Source organism: Lasioglossum baleicum, chromosome 10 (assembly GCF_051020765.1).
Source record: "Lasioglossum baleicum chromosome 10, iyLasBale1, whole genome shotgun sequence".
Lineage (NCBI taxonomy): Eukaryota > Metazoa > Arthropoda > Insecta > Hymenoptera > Halictidae > Lasioglossum > Lasioglossum baleicum.
The window spans coordinates 8,929,538-8,952,425 of NC_134938.1; the positions used below are offsets into that span (position 1 = coordinate 8,929,538).

The following is a 22,888-nucleotide window of genomic DNA, read 5'->3' on the forward strand; positions in this document are numbered from 1 at the left end:
ACCGGCCATAATCAAACAAGTGGAACAGGAAAATAGATACGGTCTATGGTGAAACAAATGCAGTGAAGGTGGTTTAGGGTGAAATAATCAAATAGGGGCTACGTCAAACTGGGTTAATCGCATCGAGCGTCATTAGCTCACCCTTTCCAACTAGACTTTCGCGATGAATTTCATATTGGTCGACGTCCAACGATATCGTCGTGAATTGCAACACCGTGAAATTCAAACATCGAATTGCAATATACGCGATACGCGATAGTAATTAAGTCGTATTTAAACATAACATATTTGCAGGTATACTATACATATGAAACACACAAATAAATTAGAAATATGTTCGATATAGAAATAAATTCTATTCAAGCCGTTTATCTCGACAGCGATTCCGCTATACGAATGGAAATAGTCTGGCGTTCTTTTACAGGTTTGGTGCATCGCAATAATAATTAAAAGGGCTGCTGCACAAAGAAGCAGCAACACTTCTGAATAATTCGAATGAACTAACAGAGAGCAGTTAAAAATCACGTAGCGTTTCAAGTTTCACTTTTACACTGAATATGAAAATTAAAACTTTGAAGAAGCACGAGATATCATGTTTATTGACTGCGGCTGTTGTTAATATTGGGTTGGCAAATAAGTTCGTTCGGTTTTTGTGATTTATTCCACTGTAAAAAACCGAACGAACTTATTTGCCAACCCAATAGTATTGTCGTAATCAATTTTATAAAATGCAGGTCAGTGGATTATATGCATTTATGACAAAAATGAGTATAACTGAATTCAATGCTACTCCGTTATATTCTTTTCAATATATTAAACATTTTCAGAAAGAAATTACAGCTTTGTTTCAGTCCAGTTTGTTGCTGTTATTATTTTGCATAAAGATTTACCAAGATTTTCTTAGTGAATTAAATATTTCCTTGTATGATATACAGAGTGTGCCATTTGAAGTCCCAACTATAATTCAGTAGCGTGTAACACTTTCATCCTTCACGGTCATCCAAGGTCATTTAGTGCCGTTCAACATTCAGGTTAGCCAGACGGAAGTACGTCCACCTGTAGAAGATTTGTGACGGCCATAAGATGTCTTCCCGAAACAGAGTAAGTTTTATGTACAGTGTGGGACATAATTGTGTGCGAAACTTCAAATGGGCCACCCCGTATACTCTGAAGCATTCCTTCCTTATCGAATGAAAAATATTTTCGTTGCGTTTGGGGAACATGTGCTACACGAATTTATGCTCGCGGTTAGGAAGTTAATATTTATAGATACAAAGATTATCTCACGACGTTTCGCACACTTTCCCCGCATACCCATAAATACCGGTAGATATTTCGCCCCGGTGGCCGAACCCGCATAATCCGCACACACGCGACCAAGCAATAACAGAACTATAAACCGTGTTATGCCACTCAGCGTGTACTACTCCCACCCTCAGAACTCGACCACCCACGATTCATCCTGATCGCGTGACTCGCTCGTGCGTTCATTCACCATCGAATATCTGTTCCGACCTGATACGGGTGATCCGATACGAAATCGGTGTACAAACGCAACGGTGCCGGGTGAAAGAAGCTCGAGAACTCCATTGATGTGGCGAGATCGGTTACTTCGAGTAGAAGTAGCCAGTGTGTAGCCAGACGGCTGGCTGGCATCCATTATTACCGTCAGCTCTATTCAAACGCCTAGGGTATCTGGGATCAAGCCGCCATTGGTCCTAGTCTCCGTCATAATTCCGCGATCATTTCTGAAGTCATTTCCGGTCGCGCTCGACAACGACCTAGACGCATTCGAGCACCGAGAGCTGGTCGGAATCGTCGAAATCCTGGCCAAGATTAATACTTGCAATTTTATGGTACATTGCTAAGAGATAGGTAGAGCCAAGGGTGGTAATGTGGACCCAGTTTTTTATACATTTTCTAAAATCCCTAATTCAAATTCATTTCAATTTTCGCTTAAAATGTAGATAAACTAAGAAGGTTACACGTGCTCAAAGTCGGAAGTAAAGGAAACATGATTTCATTGAGTTTAATATAAACAAATGTCATTTTTAAAACGCTTAGAAAGAGGTGAGAGAATAAATCATTGTATTCGCTATTAACGAGCACTTAGAGCGTCTGAAATGAACCAGTACATTTTAATCAGAAACTGAAGTTAATATTAAACACTGTGCTTAAAATTTAGGAAGCTATTAAGAAGGTAAGAGAACGATCTTAATCGTTAAATACTGAATTTTCATTTATCAGTTACTTAATATTAAACACTACACAGAGATGATTAAGATAGACTCGAAGAATATTTGAGATTGTATTGGGTTGGCAAATAAGTTTGTTCGGTTTTTTTATTTGCCAACCCAATATTTGGAGAAGTATTGGACCATATGTGAATCACAATTAATTAAAATTAATCACAACGAGGATAAAAATGCAGTGCTAACAAGAAAAAAGTTGTATGCTGTTAAAGGAGAAGAAATACCGAGCTGTGTAAATTTCATTTCAGATGAAGGCGTCAAAAGTCGCATAACTCAATTCTTTGCTAATTAGAACGGGAACTCGAGAGCATGGAATCTCTCGAATATAGGGCACAGGTCAAACTACATTACCAAATAAAACTTCTTCTAAATTGTGAAAAATCAAACAACCCGATAATAAAGGGTCTTATTTGCGAAGATTAGAGTTGTCCTTCGACACGTGGTTAGTAAGATTGTAAAAAAATTGTAAATTGTAAAAGACACCGTTTTTTTTATCATTTAAAATAACACTTCTTAATGGAAGAACCCTTTATTTATTGGGCAGTTGGATTTTTCACAATTTAGAGGAAGTTTTACCTTATATGTCGTCTCCACTATTATTCGAATAATTTATTTGGACAAGGCCCAAGTTCGTTACAGAATACGTCTGGTAGGCTAAGCGATCGGGCAGTAATAATAGACGGCGAGGCAATAGCGTGTCCATTGATCGCCCAGGACATCTCGAAAATGAGTCTAGTATTACCGGCACAAAGGAACGGGAGAATAATCGATTGGCAAGAAAGGTACAGGCAGGCTCCGGCTTTTAGCGAGGAAAAATGCCGATTCGCCCGGGGATACGGTTTTATGGATCCGCGCGACGGCGCATACTTTGGCTATTTTAAAATAGCGGCTTCGGTATACGACTTTTGCTCTCCGGCGTTCATTGTTGTGTTGCGGCCGGATGCCTGTGTGCATACATAACTGCATCGCTTGGTAAAATTGCGAGCGGAGGAATTTCCGCGGCACTGCCCTTCCCTGCGCCACCCCGTACCGTTCCTCCTCGCTCGCGCGTTTATGCTACCTTTTAACGGTATCCCGAATCATTCTGGTTTCCCGTCAACCTATCAACGTTGCCCATCCACCGTTCAACGCGAGAATCGAGCGTTTCTTTCTTTCGATTCTCAGTGTGTCGACGCCCGTTGTATCTTCTGAAAGGTTTCTCGGTTCTCAAAAATTGGTCCGTTTCGAGAAATTTGTGAAATTGATCACTAGATTTGTAGAACTGCTGTCAGATATTAAAAGTGAACTTTCTGTTCAATTAAAAACCCCAGCTTTTACGAATTGGATTTTTATTCTGACCTGTTATGAAGTAATGCGAGCAAGAAAACTAATCCCAATTAATTCCATCACTTTTAATCATCCGTGTAATCAAGATTACAGTTGAAATCAATATACTCAGGAATAAACAGTATCGATAAATATGCGTTTACAATGTCGAACAAAATGGATTGTTAATAAACAAAAGAATTGTTCACGTATAGGTATTGTATTAAAATTAATTTTCATGTGTGCGTGAATCAGACTAATATTTGATATGAGAATACACAAATGTATGTATAAATAAATATTATGTTATTTTATGTGGTGGCTTGATTAATGCGAATATTGGACGATGACAATGCAAATCGCATTTCCTGCAGAACCAGAATGTGTTTATTTTTCTTTTCATACGCTGAACAGTTATACGAATTTTATACAGCGTTATATTTTATTTTGTTACAGTTTTCTGCTTCTCAAAAAACAGAAGAGTTTGTAAATAAATACGTGTGCATAGCTTTCTGTTATTTTCATTATATTTGGCCCACTTTTTCATAAAAACTGGTTTTCGGAAAGTCCGTTCTCGTATAAGCCCAAGTATTTTACGGCGCACATTCGGCGAAAAACGCTGAAATCTCGTTCAAAAGTGAAAGTCAACGAAAATTCATATGGCTTATGAAACATCCATGTGTCACATTTTGGATTTTAAACAATCCAGCTAGTCTACCGATACGAACTTACACAACGCTCTGAACTGATATTTACGTCAGTTTAATTAACGTAAATGAATTATTAAAGCTACAGCGAATAAAAATGTAGAACACAAATATCTTACATTAAATAATAGTTTCCTGGCCTCCACACGAATTGTGTGTGTAGATTAAAGCTGAGAGTTTCCTCTGCAAGCCAGAGATGGGAGTGATTAGTGAGCCTCCGTTATGCGAACTCATTATTCCAACGAAACGATCTGCGAATGTGATTTTTTCCTCATTTTCGCGAACGCAGTGGCCCTCCACCCGTTTTCGTCGACCTCGTTCGAGGTCAAGATATTACAGGCGACTTGTTAATCAAAGCTGTTCGCAGAAGAGACCGTAGTAATCAGTTATTAATTTTAATAAGACCAGAGTTGGTTAGAGTATCAAAAGGAAAATCGTGCTCGGCGAAATCGGAATCTCCGAATGACTCGGCCGCTGCGAGGTACGGAAGAAAAATTGCGGCGCAATTGTATAATTCCCCAGCAATTTCATGGCACGATAATTACAAACGCGTCACTGCACCATCCTTACAGTAATGGCCGCGGAGCTGCGTTAAATCGCGCAGCGTTTCTGTCACATTAAAACCGCGTTAATGCTGTTAAACGGGTCCGCGATTCTTTCGCGATGTCCCTCTGTCATTCGCCGTTGACATTCGCGCCGGCAGCGTTGGGAATAGAATTTTATTCGAATAAGAGTAAAGAATTAATAATTCGATCATTTGAGTCATTCGTATTTTTCTGGTATAGTTCTTACTGCATCTTCTATGTGTTTGTTATTTTAGGTACCTATAATTAGATTTTTAGGGGGTTGGTGCTGTTTATGATGGGTTTAGACTTATTATCGTCATGGGAAATATTTTCTCCATGTGTTGTCGCGTGCAGAGAATTTTTCTCCTCTCGCAGCTCTTTCTATTTTTCTCCCATTCTCGACACGCATCGGCTGGCTGATGTTCCCATTTCGCATTCCTTTTTTTTTCAACGTCACTTCAGCGTTTTCAACTGACCCCTTTGAGCACGATTACAAGCCTCTTCAGATCCCTGCGCACATTGAATCCGTACACGTACTATCCACCGACAAAGTGGATAATATGGACTTTACCATTATCTGAACAGCCATTAATGTTTAAAAAGAAGTCACAGCCACGACACTGCAGTTCATTAAATTGTACCAGCACGGAAACACTGCTCCTGAATTTTAGATTCCATACGTTTATGCTATAATTTGCTTTAGCAGTGGTACGATATTATTATTTAACACTATGAGTGCCATGTCGGCCATACATGAAGATCAATATTTGATCCCACACGAGGTGTGAGAGTGAGGGAAGATTTTTGTATTCGTTAATAACTTTCTAAAGTTGAACTCCAACTTTTTAAAGTTGAAAAATTCCCACAGATACTCATTGAAATCCCGACTCGGAGTTGATGTATTAAGTTTGTTAATGTAATTCCGAAGTACACTTAAAATTTGAATCCCGAAGGAAATTATAAAATAATTTTGTTAGAATTTCTCAACACAGTCTAAAGGAATAATTCACTTTTATCTGCAATAGCTTTACGCGATAACGTAATAACCTTCCTACGAGCAAATGCAGCTGCATTTATTAATAAAAATATAGACAAAGATCAGCACCTTACTCGTACACCGGAGAGTTAATGAAATTTTATAGTTTAATATTTATTTAATGGTCCCCCGCACGGAAGTGTTCGTACACGAGCATGAATTTCTTTCCATTTAATTTTGTTGGTATTTTAATAACGTTCGTATATAATATAATTACAAGCGTTTAAAGTCAAGCTCGTAATCAGTGAATTTTCTTATCAAAGTGTTTTTCTTGCATTTTTTAATTCTGTTGGAAAATCAATAGACTTAAAATGGAACCAATTTATTTATAAAAATCAGGTGCCGCGAGAAATTTCATTTTTGCAAATCAAGGATTTTAAGTAAGGTATTTAAAAGTAATTACCAATTCATTAACTTTGTAATGTATGAAAACTGCGTGTAGATATGTACGTACATTCATTATTGCCATTTTCTGATTAATAAATCTTGGAAATGTTTAAAAATAGAAATGATTGTATTTTAAAATCTACATAAATAAATGATTTATTTTAAATACTCTTAATGAAATTCAAAAGGTTGAATTTAATTTTCAAAAAGGTGAATTTGATTTGCATAAGGTTGAATTTGACTTGCAAAATGGTGAATTCGAAGTGCAAAACCTATAACACCAAAGGATTGTCGAAAAAATTCGAAACTTTAGAATTCATTTCATCTATTTTTATAGGAGCGGCTTACCGCGTGCGACGAGGGCGGTGTTTAGTTAATCCAACATCTCATTTCCTGCGGAATCGCGACTCATCGACGCGCGAACCAGCAGAGAATCCGAAAAAAGACCGCAAGTCATAGAAATTCCCAATTTCCGAGCCGGAACGCATCGGTGCGCTTTCGCGCGCGGTCCTGTTTCATGCTTCACGCTCATCAAATATAAAACCCCGAAACTGAAAATCCGTCGCCGCGGCTTGGAACCTGCAAATTCGCTATTCCGCGTCGAGGAGTCCGTGGCGTGGAATCTCGGTTATCGGCAGATTATGACAGCCGGACAACCACTGCCCTGCGAGAACGCCATCGAACGAGTATTAAAGACGTCCCGAGGCTCGTAAAAGATTAACTCGTTAAACTTTTACGGCAACGACTTGCTCGGAAACGAAGAAGGTTCATTGTTCCGCGATAGTGTACTTCTTCGACGCCCCCGCGACCCTAAACTAGGAACCGGCGTCTTAAACCGATCTTACGCGATCCTCGGGAAACGGGGATCTTTAATTGGTTGGGTAGTTAACAATGTAATTTGATGCCTTTCATTGGATGGTAACATTCTGAAGACAACAACGCTCGTTTCTTCTCGATTATTAAAGAGTTATTTGCGGAATAACGTTCCTGTGCACGCTTTTATAGCGAAAATAAAGAAAATTGATGAAATGGTATACTTTCATTGCTAAAAATTATCGTAATTTGACTGGTAATGTATTGGGTTGGCAAGAAAGTAAATTCGGTATTTTAAGGTGAAATAGAGAGCCCAATTTTTTATTCAAGCAATGAACTTTAATGAATAAGATATTTTCCCTTTTGTTCGAAGATAATTTGCCAAAAAGAGTAAATAATCAAATATTTTATTGATTAAAGTTCATCGCGCTTGAATAAAGAATAAACAATACCGAAATTACTTTCTTGCCAACGCAATCATTTGCCTAAGTCACAAGCAGTTAAACTTTGAAATAACAGTTTTGTTAATCAATTATACAGGGTGAGTCTCGTAACGTGACGATTTCAAATAACTTGTAAGTTATTTGTTGTAAAAAAAAATGTTCAAACAAATGTTGCATGGTTCCTAGGGGGACATACAGTGCTGCAATCTGATTTTTGTTACTTCGAGTTTTTATCAAGATATAGAGGTCACGCGTTCAGTTTATTAAATAGAATGCCTAATATTTTTGATTGAAATCGGATGAAGCACAAAATTCTCTGCGTAAAAAAGTATCAACGAGATATGATCGATACACTGAGAGAAAAAAGTAGTTACTTCAATAACACGCGTGTTATTGTAATTTTTTTACTTCGATGAATATCAATGTATTCTTTTCAATAGTATGAAATCTAGAAGCAAATCGTGATGTATTTGAATTGTCTATCATGAAATGATTGAAAATATTATTCGATTCAGTACCGTACATTATTATTCGTAATATTTCTCTTTTTCCTTCAATCAGATATGTTGTTAAAAAAATTTGAGAAATATATTGATTTATACTGGAATTGGTTTGAGGCCATATCTTATTTTTTTGAAAACATTGATGTCAAGCTATTCGCTTATATGATTGGCGGAAATGAGTTTTGCTATTGAAATTCAATAGTATTAAATATTCAAATAAGTTCATATGATATTGGCACTATTCAATAGTACATCTTATTGAGTCAACATATATTTTTTTTGTTTCGACAGGATTTTTTTCTCAGTGTATAATTTCCCATATGTATAATAGCTATTACCTGGAGCTAGTAGGTGCTGGAACTGATACTCTCAATTTGAATAAGTACATATGGAAAATTAGGAACCATGCAACATTTGTTTGAACATTTTTTTTTACAACAAATAACTTACAAGTTATTTGAGATCGTCACGTTACGAGACTCAGCCTGTATGTATAAATGGTTGATCATCGAAGAATGAACGTAGGAAGAACACGATATGGTCACACGAACATCTCTTCTAATAGCATGGCAATTTTTCGTGACACTTTAGAGGCGTTATTCGAGATCAAAGGGTTAAGGGCCAGAGGCCTGTGTGCTAGTATCGTGCGAAAGCTCGTTAAAATCGCAGTCGGCCTGTGGGTGTCGTTCCCTTGTGAGCTGACCTATAGCCGTCCTCCTTTTTCTGAACTCAGCTTGCATGATTGCTGGAAACCCACCAAAGACAATATCGGCGTGGCTGCGAGCAGATGAAGCAAGAACACGTACGAGGCGAGCGCCTGGTACACAGACCGACCGGTGGAAACGGGATTGCATCTCTCCACGCCGGGTGTCGAAACCGTAATTCGTTTCCGGGGTGAAATAAAAAAGGGGGAAAAAATTACGCGACGATGCACGTGGCTGACGCCACGAATTTTCTTCGAGGTTGTCGACCCCGAGGAGAGATACGTATATATATATAAAATCCGAATTTCGCGGAGGGCAAAGATGATCAGTTTCCCTCGCCTCTGCCCTTTATCGGGCTTCCGTAATCCTTAGGCTCCTCGCCCTCGAAACTTTCTAGGCTCGGTAAAACGCCCGGTGATTATGAAAGCTCTCTCTCTTCTCTTTTATCACTAACTCTGTCTCCCATTCCGTTCACGAGGATCAATCTATTGATTTATTAATCTATGAATTTATTAGTTCCACCTTTGTTTTGAGTTCTAGTCAGTTGTTATATCAGAACCTAGTAGAAATACAAGGATCAAATTCAAACCAGAACGAAATTGAACCTTCATAATTTTTTAACAGTTTTTTCCCTAACTGTATATCTCCGGCAGAGTTGTGCAGAATTACAAGTGAATTACTGCAGGAATTATAATTACAAAGTAATTAAATTACATTGTAATTCAGTCATATTGTAATTTATAATTCAGATCTTCATTCAATTCAATTACAATGTAATTCGTAATTGCAGTTGTCCAAGTCTACGCCGCATAGACAGCAAACAAGTAAATGAAAGAAAGACATAAAAATATATCGCGCTTCTTCAAAGTTCTAGGCTATAATTTGGAGAGCTGTATATTTTAATTATATTGTATTTCAATTGCACATCTGATTAAAACACTTAGTAATTGAATTAATTGAATCGTTTGAATTATATAATTCAGTTACGACGTAGTTGAATTACTATATAATTGAAATACAATGTAATTCAATTGTGTAATTGAATTACGATGTAATCGCATTAGTACAACTCTGATCTCCGCGGTCTGATATAATATATTATAATTAGACTGCGCGGATCTCTTTGTACAAAATGAAAATGTTCAGCAACGATTATAGGCAACAGGAGTTGAATAAAAATTAATTTCATCCCCCAACAGTTTTTTACACTTGAAAACAGCATAACTCAATTTTTACATTTCTCTATTCTTTCACTGTTTTATATTTCACCTAGCCAGCAACTCTGATCTCCGGTCTGATATAATATATTATAATTAGATTGCGGATCTTTAAGCAAAATAAAAATGTTCAGCAACTATTGTGGGGCAACAGGAGTTAAATAAAAATTAATTTCATACCCCCAACAGTTTTTTACACCTGAAAACAGCATAACACAATTTTTACATTCCTCTAATCTTTTACTGTTTTATATTTCACCTAGCCAATTTCTTCATAAGTGCATAAAACTCCGCAGTCTAATTATAATAAATCGTTCTAATTCTATAAATACTTTTTGGATCGCGTTATAAGTCAGTTTATTATATTGAACTTTTTGTAGATTTCTAGCGCATAGCGTGCGAGAATAAATAGATTTACTTTGCAACGCGTGACAGATGGTAATTTTAACGTTAATTAGATGTGTAAGGTTCTAGAACGAGGTGATGATGTCAGCAGGTATTGGAAATCATTTGTCTTCGTCCGAAGTAGCACAGAAAGTGCAACAATGCGAACGCGCCTTCTCGAATACATGAAACGTCTTCGTAAAACGTACACACCGTACATATCTTAATGAAACATGAAATATGGCTTTGCACGAATGATCGAGAATTGTTTCGCCACCGGTGCGCGGTGCGGGCTCAATTATAATTTCAAATTCCCGTCGAAAACACAAGAACACGTGAAGACAGGTGTGACGTGTGATTAAGATGAATCACACTAACCATGTGGCCCAGATATTTCCTATGCATCAACCGAATCGAAAAATTGCAAGTCAGTCGGGATCACCGAGACCGCGTGTCGCGTCAGAAAAATTCTCTCGTAACAAATCAACCTTCACGAGTCTGGCGCTGCGTGTTTTCACGAATTCGGTGGCGAGAGCCGACGTGTGATTCTGCGGGAAAATGTACAAAGCGAGGAGCAGAATGTGGAACAAACTATTTTCATTTGGTGCTCTACTTTGAAGAAAATTATTCAAAAGTTGAGTAGGTCTGAATTTGAATTGAGTAGATTTTTATGCATTTACGAAGAAATGAACTAGGAAGAAAATATAAAAGATCTGAGAATATAGTTATGTTGTTTTCAACGTAATAATACTATTAACCCCTTGCCGTATTTTAACGAGTCTTAGACTCGTCATGAAGATTTAGCAGAGTCCAGCAAATATGAATGTTACGCGTTTCTTTCCCGATGAAATAAAATTTCATTCGTTAGTAATCGATGTTTAAGCATTAAAATAAATGTAGCCATACAAAAAATATAAATTTTCTTTTCCCTTCTACGACATTTTTGGTTGAGGGGTGAAATGAATTTTTATTTAACTACTGTTTCCCCCACGATCGATGCAGAATACTTCTATTTTTCGTAATGATACGCAGTCTAATGATCAGACACGATTAAATGGTATTTGACAACAATGAGAATTCATCTTGGAGGATGTACACATAGAAAAATGCGATGTATGAAAGCAAATGTTATCGATCGTTTTGCCGCACGACCGAATGATATTCGCGGAGAAGACAGGCCTCGTCAGGGCGCCTTATAATCTGAGAGGGTGCGGCTGGTGAATGCAAACCATTTTCACGAATCAGTGCCAAGACAGAGCATTTCGAATCGATTCGGGGATCGATTCGTCGGGTGGTATCCCCTAAATAGGGGTCGAGCTCCAGTGACTTCGAGAACGACGGCTCCTGGATCCCTTTCACTCACGCCAGTCAGTCCGGATCCTGTAATCTGTTATCGTAAAAATCCTGCTCGCTCACTGCTGCGCCACTGGTTTTAAAGGCAGAGAGGAACGTGCTGTATGAGACACGAGTCGGTGTCTGGCTCTCCGGACTGAAAAAGGAGAGCAGGAACCGACAGAGCGAGAGAGAGAGAGAGAGAGAGAGAGAGAAAGAAAGGGCGGAAAAGGGTGGGAGACGTCACCCCTCAAGAGATGGAGGAGTATCAATATCACGCCTCACTGCTACCTCCGCTCAAATCCCTTCCCAGCCGTCTCTTTTCGCCCGTCCCTTATTATCGGCTTGGAAAAATAATCTTCGAGTACGAATACTCCGCTCACGGGAAACGCGACGAGCGAAAAAACGGCCGGTCTCTTCGACGCTTCCCTCGAATCCGAAACAAAAACGCGCGCGCGCGCCACCGAATTCGATTTCTCGAACGACCGAACTCAAAACTGATCCGCCGCCACCTCCAACCCACCCAGTTTTCGCCAATCGCGAAAGCTGCGATTTATTTGCCGCGCGAATATGCGAGACGATAAATCATCTCTTTGTTCGAACGCGAATTGCAACGGGAATAAAAAATGAGCCGGTGCACGCGTTACTAAACTCGCCCGTGTACTCGGAACAATCGATATCAGCTTGTGACTCGAGAATGGAGCGATGAATAAAGAAGTTACTGTAAGCACGTGTTCTTAAGTGGATCCTTGAGGGGGTGTGTTACAGAGAAACTCCGCGGGCGATGATTTTTTAACCGGGGCTTTCGGAAGTTCGTCCTGGTCGTGTCTTTATAAATAAATTTTGCCGCTCGGCTGCGAAACTTGAGCGGGAACATCGAATCGCTGGTGCCGCAAGCTGAACAGTTCCTTTGACTAGGACTATCAGGAATTTATGTTTCGAATCAGATTTTAGGAAGAAATTTAAAGCTCTACAGTAAATGCACCTATTACTGTGCGTTTTGCCCCAAACAAAATTCTCAATCATACTAATATTTTTATAATCTCAGGATTTGAAAAAAACATTTTCTTCATACAAGGTAAAAGTAAGTAGGTTTTTCGATTTTATTTCTTAATATTCTGTATGTTGTATTAGGTTTCGAGGTCCACCAATTATTTTTTGCATTCAGAACACATCATTCTTCCATAAAATGCTTACACACGTTATTATTTCATGATAAATTAGGAATAGTATTAAAATAAAGTTCGATATCTATTTCTTACCGAATATGATTTTCAGAAGAAACCAACGAGATAAATATCTGGCTCAACCTTGGTTTTCTACTTTCTCCGTTGCACGTGTTAAAATAATCTGGGCGGATTCGGTGTCCCCCGTAAAAACATTTCGAAATCTGTCCTCCGCGTGATAAATAGTATCAGGGAAAATAGTTCCGGGGCTTGTCGGTAATTCGGTGGGAGCGGCCGTTTCGATAACTTTTTTTACGCGGTTCCTAACCGCGTTTGAAAGGGTGACAAAGTGCGTGCTACGCGTATATCGCCAGCTTGAAATATCGCCCCGAGGAATTGTTCGGAATTATACGGTGTCAGGCTGCTCGGACTCGGGAGGAAGAAAAATATCTTTTCTGAACGGATTCTGTCCACGTTCCCCTCCAGTTTTGTCCTAAACAATTTTCAGCATCAAACACACTATAAGAACCTATTGCTCGCCATTCATTTTCGGGTCGTACCCTTCGAAACGTTAGAATAGATCAGCACTTTCATGTAAACGAACGCAAACAATTGTGGATTCAATTCTACAATGAATTAAAAAGTATTTGGACTAACTTTTTCAAGAAATTGTCCATACCCGAACCTATTTCGTTAAAAAAAAATAATACAATAATAAATTTCGCAGACGAAATAGCAAATGTAAAACTGAGAACATGTTTTTGGTCGAAAATATTACAAACTGAATCATCTGTAAAATCAATCAAATATATTTTTTTTGAATGTGTGTGTGAATTTATTACACAAAGAAGATTGAATGTTCCCCTTTACTTTTGCGGTTCTATAGAACAATAACGAGGAACGAAAGTTCAGTAGATCGGCTAGAAAAAATGGTAGATCGGCTAGAAAAAATCGTAGATCGAGTTTCAAGCATTCGTTGTAAAGGGGAACCTCCAATCTTCAAATCTGCGGTGGTATCGGGCACGAGAAAAATGTTTCAATGTTTTTACCGGCGTTTGTATTCGTAACATTTTTTACCGAAGTAGTATCTTCAGTTTCCCAGTCGCTGAACTGCGAAAAAGTATCTTAGACAAAAATGAACGATGGATTGGTCCGAGGAATAAAGAAAACTACTTGTATGTTCTTGATCCCCATTTTTCTGTGTCAAGAGTGAATGGAGCTTTTTGAAAGCGGCTTCCGGGAGCAGGTATCTGCAATTTATTTTCTAAAACACACTTCTCCCCGATGGAAGAAGATTATATAGTCTGAAGTCCAAGATCAAAATAAGACCTCAAATCGACAATCATGATGTAGTGGCAAGGTGTGACGGATACGTGCTCAAAGTTTAGTCGGCGTACCCAAGCGGCAGCTGTAATAGCCTCTAAACGGTGTCGTTAATTTAAACAGACTCAAGGAGAAGCTGTAAGACAATATTTCCAAGGTGGAGAAAGCATACCGAGGTCCCAAGTCACCAATTAAGCGAGGACGCGACCGTGGAACACGTACCCGTCAAGATCAACACGACGACACTTTTCCAAGTACAGGTTCCCTTGTTTGCCGATTTTCCCCCCACCTTCCCCCCCCCCTCTCTCTTTATTTACTCCCGTCACTTACCATCGTCTCCCTCGAATTCTTCGACGAAAGTCGATTCGCGAGGGGATCCCGTGCAAACCTGCGCCGCCGATGCTGTGTTCCCCACCCCCATAAATTGCATAAGGTTAGTTTAAGACGGTGCTTCCGAGTTGGGGGTCGCGAAGGTGGAGAGAAAGCATACTGCTATCGTGGAGACCAAGAACGGTCACATTTTAATACAAACTTCGTTGATAACACAATCAAACGGGACCACCTATCCCCCTTCGAATGTTGAAGGGTTCAGAATCTCTGCGATTCTAATTTTATAATTATAGTGGCTCACAATCAGTTTTACTTCTCTTTTGCGTTGGGTGTACCAATTCATTCGTACCCCTTCCTTCAGAATTTGTTGATATATTCGCCACGATTAGAATGCATTCTATTCTCAGAAACAGTCTCTTTAGAAATTCACAAATTAATAAATCTCTAATGTGGGGATGGGAAGATGAATGCAGAAAAAATAGTGGAGATTATGTAATTGATTAACAGAACTATTATTTCAGAAACGAATCTGTCACTCCAATTTTCATATCAATTTATTTGAACCATGGCTTATACTTTTACTTCTCTTATGTGTTAGGTGTACCAATTCATTCGTTCCCCTTCCTTCAGAATTTCTTGATTATTCGCAAACAATTAGAATGTGTTCTGTTCTCAGAAACAGTCTCTTTAGAAATTCAGAAATTAATAAATCTGTAAATAGTGGAGAATACAAATTTTGAACATATTTGGAACATATAAAAGTGTGTAATAAATTGTTTTAATAAATGTCCCATTGCATTATGCATTCACTCAAATATTATTCGAATTATTCATTCAAAAATCCTAAACAGTCGTCTAAATGTACCTGAAACTTTATTTTATCCGTAATACCTTAAAAATCTTCAATAATATATTTGACTGGTTCCTCTCTTCCTGAATTAATGGGTCCGTACGTAAAAATTAATATCGGAGCCGACATGTTTCTTAAGAACTTAAATATGTTGAGTATCTAATAATTCATCTCGAGCAAAAGCAGCCAGAGTTTTATTACGGTTCCATTAAGCTCGTCACGTTTCCGCGCGTGTTCGGATAACAGAGGTACCCCTGTAATAAAGTGATGTTCAAGGTCCTAGGGTGTTCGTGACCCCAGTATACTTAATTCGCGTCGCAGCGCAAATAGATACGCGCCAGCAGAAAATACAGCTTTGAATGTTATTTATAGCCACCCCCGCAGTAAACTGGTATACGTCGGCACGCTCGCGTTTAATAAGTTAATTTAGAGGCTCTTGTCTCTACGACTTAATTGCACGCACGTTCGAAGCATAGTCGGACACACTAATCTCCATAAGAAAAGAAGTTCGTCGACGGTATCACAGGATCCGACTACCTCGAGGCCTCCGTCCTTCCGAATGACGAGCGTTTATCTAATTTATATTTATTGTAAACTAACGATGAGAAAAAACTGTGTATTTTTAGAAGAACTTCGGAGAACCTACGAGTCCAATTCTTACGAAAAAATTGTGAACGTCCCTTTTTGAATGCTTCTCATTATTCTCGTAATTTTTATTTGCTGTATTTGAAGAATTTTGTTAACACTGAGGTAATAGAACGAGTACCTAAAAATTCCGATATTTTACCGATATTTCTAGTACCCCTCGATGTTTATAATTTCCTCTATTTGCAAAATTTGGTAACCTGTGAAGTAAAAGAACGAGTACCTAAAAATTCCGATATTTTGCCGATATTTGTAATTTGCGCCATTTGAAAAAAATTTGTTAACGCCGAGGTAATAGAACGAGTACCTAAAAATTTCGATATTTCACAGATATTTGTAATACCGGATCGATGTCTGATTTATTTCGTTCATTTGCCAACTACTTGGCCATTCAGCTGTTCCGGAAACTTATAATGAGTACAGATCGAGTTCGAAACTGCATTAATTAATACTTTGAAATATACGTTCATAGTATATGTACACATGGATCATTTCTGCACACATATCCATTTTTAACAGCAGATCTCGAAGGTTTAAAATAATTTCAGCAAGTACAATATTTTTCTATGGATTCATTTGATCCTCAAAGTTTCACTATCCATTACACATTCGACGAGGATAAAACATTCTTCTCGATATTGAAGTTACCATCTGAACTTCCTGATTACTATTCGATTATTACGAAATATACTATTCTAACAGGTCCCGTCAAATAAATTACTTCGTTTGACATAAATTCGAAATGAATTCATGGATAAAGGTAAATTACCATCGAACTAATTACTTTAGAACAATAAATAACGTGCAAATGATTTACACATTGCTAGCGATGTACTTCAATTAACTGAAATCGTGTTGGAAATGTTAATTATGAGATTCGAGACAAAATCTGAACATATCTAATTTTTGATAAACATTCTTTCTGTATCGGCAAGTTACTTTTCTGAAATGGTATAAATCATTTTCGGACATCGTGTCACGTGTCAAAAATAAAAATGGAACTCTGATCATTTATTTTAAAAACTTCTATATTCTACTTTTGTTTTCGATACCGAGCTACATGAAAACGCAATTTCGGTAACATCCTCTCACCCGCAATGCTCTTAAACAATCGTAACAGTTCAACAATTTTTTAGGTTCGTGTACGTTCGTTGAAACATATCAAAAAGGTATACACTGTTGCAAATGAAGAATAAGAGCACCGTGTACTAACAAATTAATTTTGAGAATACCATTTCTAGACGTCAGACTTTCTTAGAGGGAAAACCACACAGTTAAAATGAAATAAAATAAATTACTATTGCACGATAAAACACAAATAACAAATTTGTTTAAATTCAATCGATTTCCGTGACACAATAAATAAGAGGAAATTATCGCGAGAGGCAACGACACGATTCGACAAAAAATTTAAATCGGTGAAACATACATAAGTACATAGTTCACTTGATCACAGAATTAATTTTATAAATCATGAAAGTCTAAATAAATAATTTTGACATTTATCGAGAGGGGAGATGAACCAAGAAAACGGTACTCACCGCGTAACGGTCGCCATATTGCGTCGCCAACTTGTACACTTTCTGCGTCTCGACAAGAAACGACGCAGCTGACACGATCACTCACGTAAACAACTCATATGCGTTCACTTTCACTCTCATTATACTAATGACATTGCGGCCGAAACCTTGAATCCGCGAAGGTCGCAGGTACGGCGGGACGGTGGGGTGGCTACCCTCTCGAATATATTTTTCATTCGTGGAGAGGGGCGAGAGACCCGAACAGAGTCCCCGACGATGGGCGATTGCCCACGAATTGGGACCGGAGTGGAAGGGAGGCTCAGCGATTGGTCCATCGCCCTGTCGATTAAATATGGCGGGGACCTTTCGCACGATCGAGAACGCGGGTTCATACCTTGCACCAAAAATTCCCTTCCAGACGTCACTTCCCGAAAACAACATTAATAATTTGAAGTTATACTAAATATTTTTTAATATAAAATCAACATCTATTGAATTATGAATACATTTATAAATATACCCTAGAGTTAAACCACTAACGTACCAAAATTTTCAAGCCAATTGTAGTATGCATTCTTATTGGAATTTTGGAACGTTTGAGGGCTCGAATTAATGATGGAGGATCGCACTTTATGATAGGAGCATTTGAATTTTAAAGAAACACGCGAAAGAATATAAATAAAATTAATATAAATTCAAGTACGTAAAACTATTGCTAAATATTAGATTAGAGGGAAAGTTCTGTCGTATTTTTAAAAAAACATATGAATCAATTTATAAAAATATAAATTTAATATTATTTAACGATGTCATTTCCATTATTTGTAACAACTTGTTGCCGTCTTTAAGATAATCTGTCAATTCCTGTTTCCCAATGGCTCACTAGCAACACGTGTTAAAAATTTAAAAAAAAAAACCATTATTTTTTTACCAATTTTACCATCGGATCAGACTGGAACTTTCGCAAATAATTCAATTCGAATAAACCCTTAATAGGAAGATCACGCGAATCCTCTTGGTGCTCGATACAAATTCGATGGGAAAAAAGGATCAGGAGAACCCGGAGAATCGACGCAGCAACGATAGTTGGTGTAACGAGAGCGGCTCGAATTCGACGATAGAATTTCGGGCGTTTTCGTCGGCCGGTTAGTAAACTGGGTTCGGAAATACGCGAACCGAGGTTTGGGGTTGTATTGATCGAAGCCGGCTGCGCGGGGTAGTGACTGGAACAGTAGGTACCTCTAGTCACCGAGCTAACAAACGAAATTTGGCCGATTTCGGACAGGAATGATCGCGACATCTCACCGAGCCTGGTCGCGAAGACAAAAGAACAGAACCGTCGCACGATTTTTATGGACAACAGATTATTCTCAGCGAGCTCTGGTGCGCGTGTACGGACGAAATACCCCGAGTCGCCAAACTGTAATTAAATGGCATTCGAGGCGACGAGGATTTCAGGCGTTTATCACAAAAATGGAAACATTAGAAGAATTGAACGATGTTAAAACTATCAGAAGAGCAAATGCACTTTTTATCTCACCTCTGCTTCCAGCAATTGACATGGACCATTTCTTACCACGCTTATATTAACTTGCCGTGTTGTTGTTGTGTTGTATGCTTCAAATCCTGTAATCGAACCCTCTTCTCATTGTCCAATCTTGCTGAAATTTTTCATACACACTTGCTTCCGATGACAACAAAAGTAGAAAATAAAATATATAAAAAAAACTTTTTAAAAGCCACGCTTACATTAAAATGCACTAAAGAGGAGAAAATAATTCTTCTCCTGGTTCTACTGTTATAAACTTAGTGTTGGAATAGATAGAAAAATTTAATATAAATTTAAATAAAATCATGACATTAGAGACTATAAAAATAAAAGCGTGGAGCGCTCACGAAGATTACGTCTATATAATTTAGAGCTTTTATGGAGAACCAGGAAAAAAATTATTTTCTCCTTTTTAGTGCATTTTAATATAAGCGTGGTTTTTAAAAAGTTTTTTTCGTGAAGGAAGTCTGATACGTAAAGTAGTGGAATTTTTTGCAGACGTGATTCGTTAATTGGTTCCCCGTGTTTCTTATGCAGTATAATTGTTACCCATCCAAGTATATAGACTTAAAATGCTTTAAAATGATTTTAAGCATTTGTAACAAAAATTGGTAGGTGTAATTTAAAACATTAAAAACATTAGACGAATTTAAAAATACTGTTATATTATTTTCAACCCATTAAACATATTAAAAGAGAAAAATAATTTCTGTGGCACTCCAGTTGGTTGCAAATCAGGTAGAAAATTTTTATTTTGCATAAAAGTCCGCTGTCTACTGATGACTTAGATGTTGACGCGACTCTTATAAATAGAAAATATATAAAACGAGAAGTTTATGTTGCTAATCAAAAATATTTTTCTTATTCCTCGGGGTGCAACTTACTAGGAGTCACCTTCATGAATACGTAAAAGTTCAAGGTTACTGCAATGTCGAACAAATGTGTTCTCTTCAATATCCTACAGTTTTCTGAAACGTTTTTTCGCGTATAATTTTCGAGCAATGCGATTTTTTGTCCAGAAAACGGAACGCAGTGTGCGTCGCGGCGAAACCGCGTCGGTCCGGAGCGAGGAGATTCCGTGCACGTACGCGTTATTACCGGCGATACGGCGGAATGCATCGAAGTATAAAATCGAAAGCACGCCGGGGCATGGCACACAGGACACGCGGAATTGTAACTTGGAAAAAGCGGACGCGCAACGGCCACGTAAGCGGGTCGCGTATCGCGTAGCGATCGGACGGCACAGATTAAGTAATCTCGAACGGTTCAGCTTACCCGTGTACGTTTACGAGCCCGACTGTAATCGAATTAAAACGTGCCATGGACAAACCCGGACGAGCACGGACGAGAAGAACCACCCTCCGCGCGCAACGCCACAGGAGAAATACGGTGAAAGATTACACGCTTCGCGATACCCGGACTTGCGGGGGTTGGGAAACACCGATGCAGGGAGGCGCGATAACCCGCGCTTACCAGAAAACCCGAGGGTGCGAAAGAATCGGATCGATGCTCATCGGCCCGGCCAATTAATCCGCGAACCTCCGGAAAGACGGGCTCGATCGACGTTGCAATTGCCACCAACTATTCGAAAAGCACATCCCTTGGATAATCTATTAATAGACAGCGGATCCTCTTATGCAAAATACAATGTTTATATATCGTTTGCATGGAAACGAAGCTAAACAAATATTTATTTTTTGTGTAACTGATTTTAACCGATCGGAAGTAACGTCTTCATATTGTCACATTTTTTAAATATCTTTTTACCTACTCATTTTTGTCATAAATACATAAAATTCGCTGTCTACCTATTAAATACATGAAAAAGTATAATTCTTTATTTTTTTTCGTTGCGAGTTGTTTAGAAATTAACAATATTAGAAGCATTTCCGTAATAATTCACTCAAATTAATATTGTACTTCTAACTAAATAATCAAAAAATGAGGAAGCTTTCTTGAAGGTAAACAATTGAAAACAATTGTACTATTAATATTGTACTCTGGTATCGGACACAGTAAAATGAAGTACTAATGATAATTTGCAACGATCAAAATATCGAGAGCACATTTTTGTAGTACATTTTCTAAAGAAAGTGTGTCAGCAATCAGTGGTTCATTTCTAAAATTTGTTCTTCAACCTTTAGACTTACTATTCATGTTGCTTCGCTATGTTTTGCCATCAACAATCAAAAATTGTGATCAATTAACAGACGAAAGTGGACATTCAAATAGAAGAGGAAAAGGGACAAGTCGCTGGGATGAAGAGAGAAGCAGAGTGAATCGGCTGGATTGCAGTTCAGTGCACTACCTGCAGTGCAGATAAGGGCCTTCGGTCCCTCGAGAGCGTCGCACCGATGTCTGTGTATGCACCCATACTTCCGTACGCGAAAAATAAAACAATAATATACTCCGATTCTGAAAGTTACATCTGGCTCACGAGCACTGTGAAACTTCTTACAAGAAGCTGACGTGTAAAATTGCTATATTGTCTACCTTCTTGTAGCAGCATGCATGTATAATTACCAATTATTTGGAATATTTGCTTAGCTTTCCCATTAAGTCCCCTTCCTCTACATCGGTTTTAAAATTCTAAAAAAGGCAATATCACTATATGTTGAAAAATTTCAAACTTCATGCTCGATGCGCAACAGAAAGGCGTACTTCATTTTGATCAAGTGTTCTCGATATTGTAAAAAATGTTTTATCAATCCCGCTAAAACTTCGACATAGTACCGAATCTCGTGGAGATGGCTGGCGTAGGATCATCCCCATAAATTTCCATCAGGCACCCTGGACGGCCGGGGTAATTAATAATTTCGCCCGGCAACAGCGTAGATCAAATTGCCAGGTTTTTCTGGCGATTCATCTGATCGGAGACCGGTTGTTCTTGGTTGGAGGCGAGCTGAAGCGTCCGGTGGCCGCTAAGGACCTTTAATCCAGCTTTTATCGTGATCGTTCGCGGATACGTGATCGCGGCCGAGGATTTACCGCAGCTTGGGGCGGTTCTCCTTTTCCAACGGCAACGAAGGCGGCGGTGGGGGTGTTGGTGGCAGCGGCGAGTAATCGGTTAGCTTTACAACAACGATGTAGTTACCTTTACCGGAGTACGGTCAACGTACGGTTGATTGCGGCATTAGAGGTAGGTGGTTTAAACGAGCGCCACGTCGCCGGTTTGGTAAAAGCTACGAAACCGGAGCGGATCGGAGCGGACTCCAGCGGAGAGGAGCAAAGCGGAGCAACGCGACGTCCGGTGTTATTCGGCGCAACGCGGCGCGCCGCGACGTCGAAATAATGGCTCCTTTGAAACACGATTGCCTTTACACAGTAACGACGCCTACGTGTCAATGGGTCGGTCACGATGTACCCGAGGCTACTGCGGAGCCTAGACGTGTCCACGCCGCATCTGTATGCCTGACAGCAACAGTGGTCATACACGTTCCTTCGGTGAACACGTTACCGCAGAATATTAGTCCAGTTTAGGCTCTTGGTTAATCGAGAACCTTAGAGCAGTGCTCGGCAAACTCATTAGTAGACTGCGGATCTTTACGCATTTATGGAAAAGTTAGCTAGGTGAAATGTGAAACAATAAAATATTAGAAAAATTCTAAGATTTGCCGTTGACCTTTAACTACCCGCGCTGGTGTAAAAAGTACACCATTATTTAAACAAATGCTGTCCCATCACAGTGCGACTTCCCCCATCACTGCCGCTTCATGTAATCTACGCCGAATGTATCCACAAAATGCACTCAAAGTATTGTTTTGGTGGCGGCACGTTGAACTGCTGTTTCCGTGTATTCATTCGTACAGAAGAAGGAAATGAAGAGGAGCCGCCACCTGCCAAAATATGAGCGAGA

The 22,888-nt window shown here is 38.8% G+C and overlaps 1 protein-coding gene across 2 annotated transcripts in view; it reads right to left on the reverse strand.

Annotated features, from left to right (window-relative positions):
- The window catches only part of Sema2a (Semaphorin 2a), a 712,886-nt gene that overhangs the window by 499,891 nt on the left and 190,107 nt on the right, over window positions 1–22,888 (reverse strand). The gene's annotated exons all lie outside the window — the stretch shown is intronic.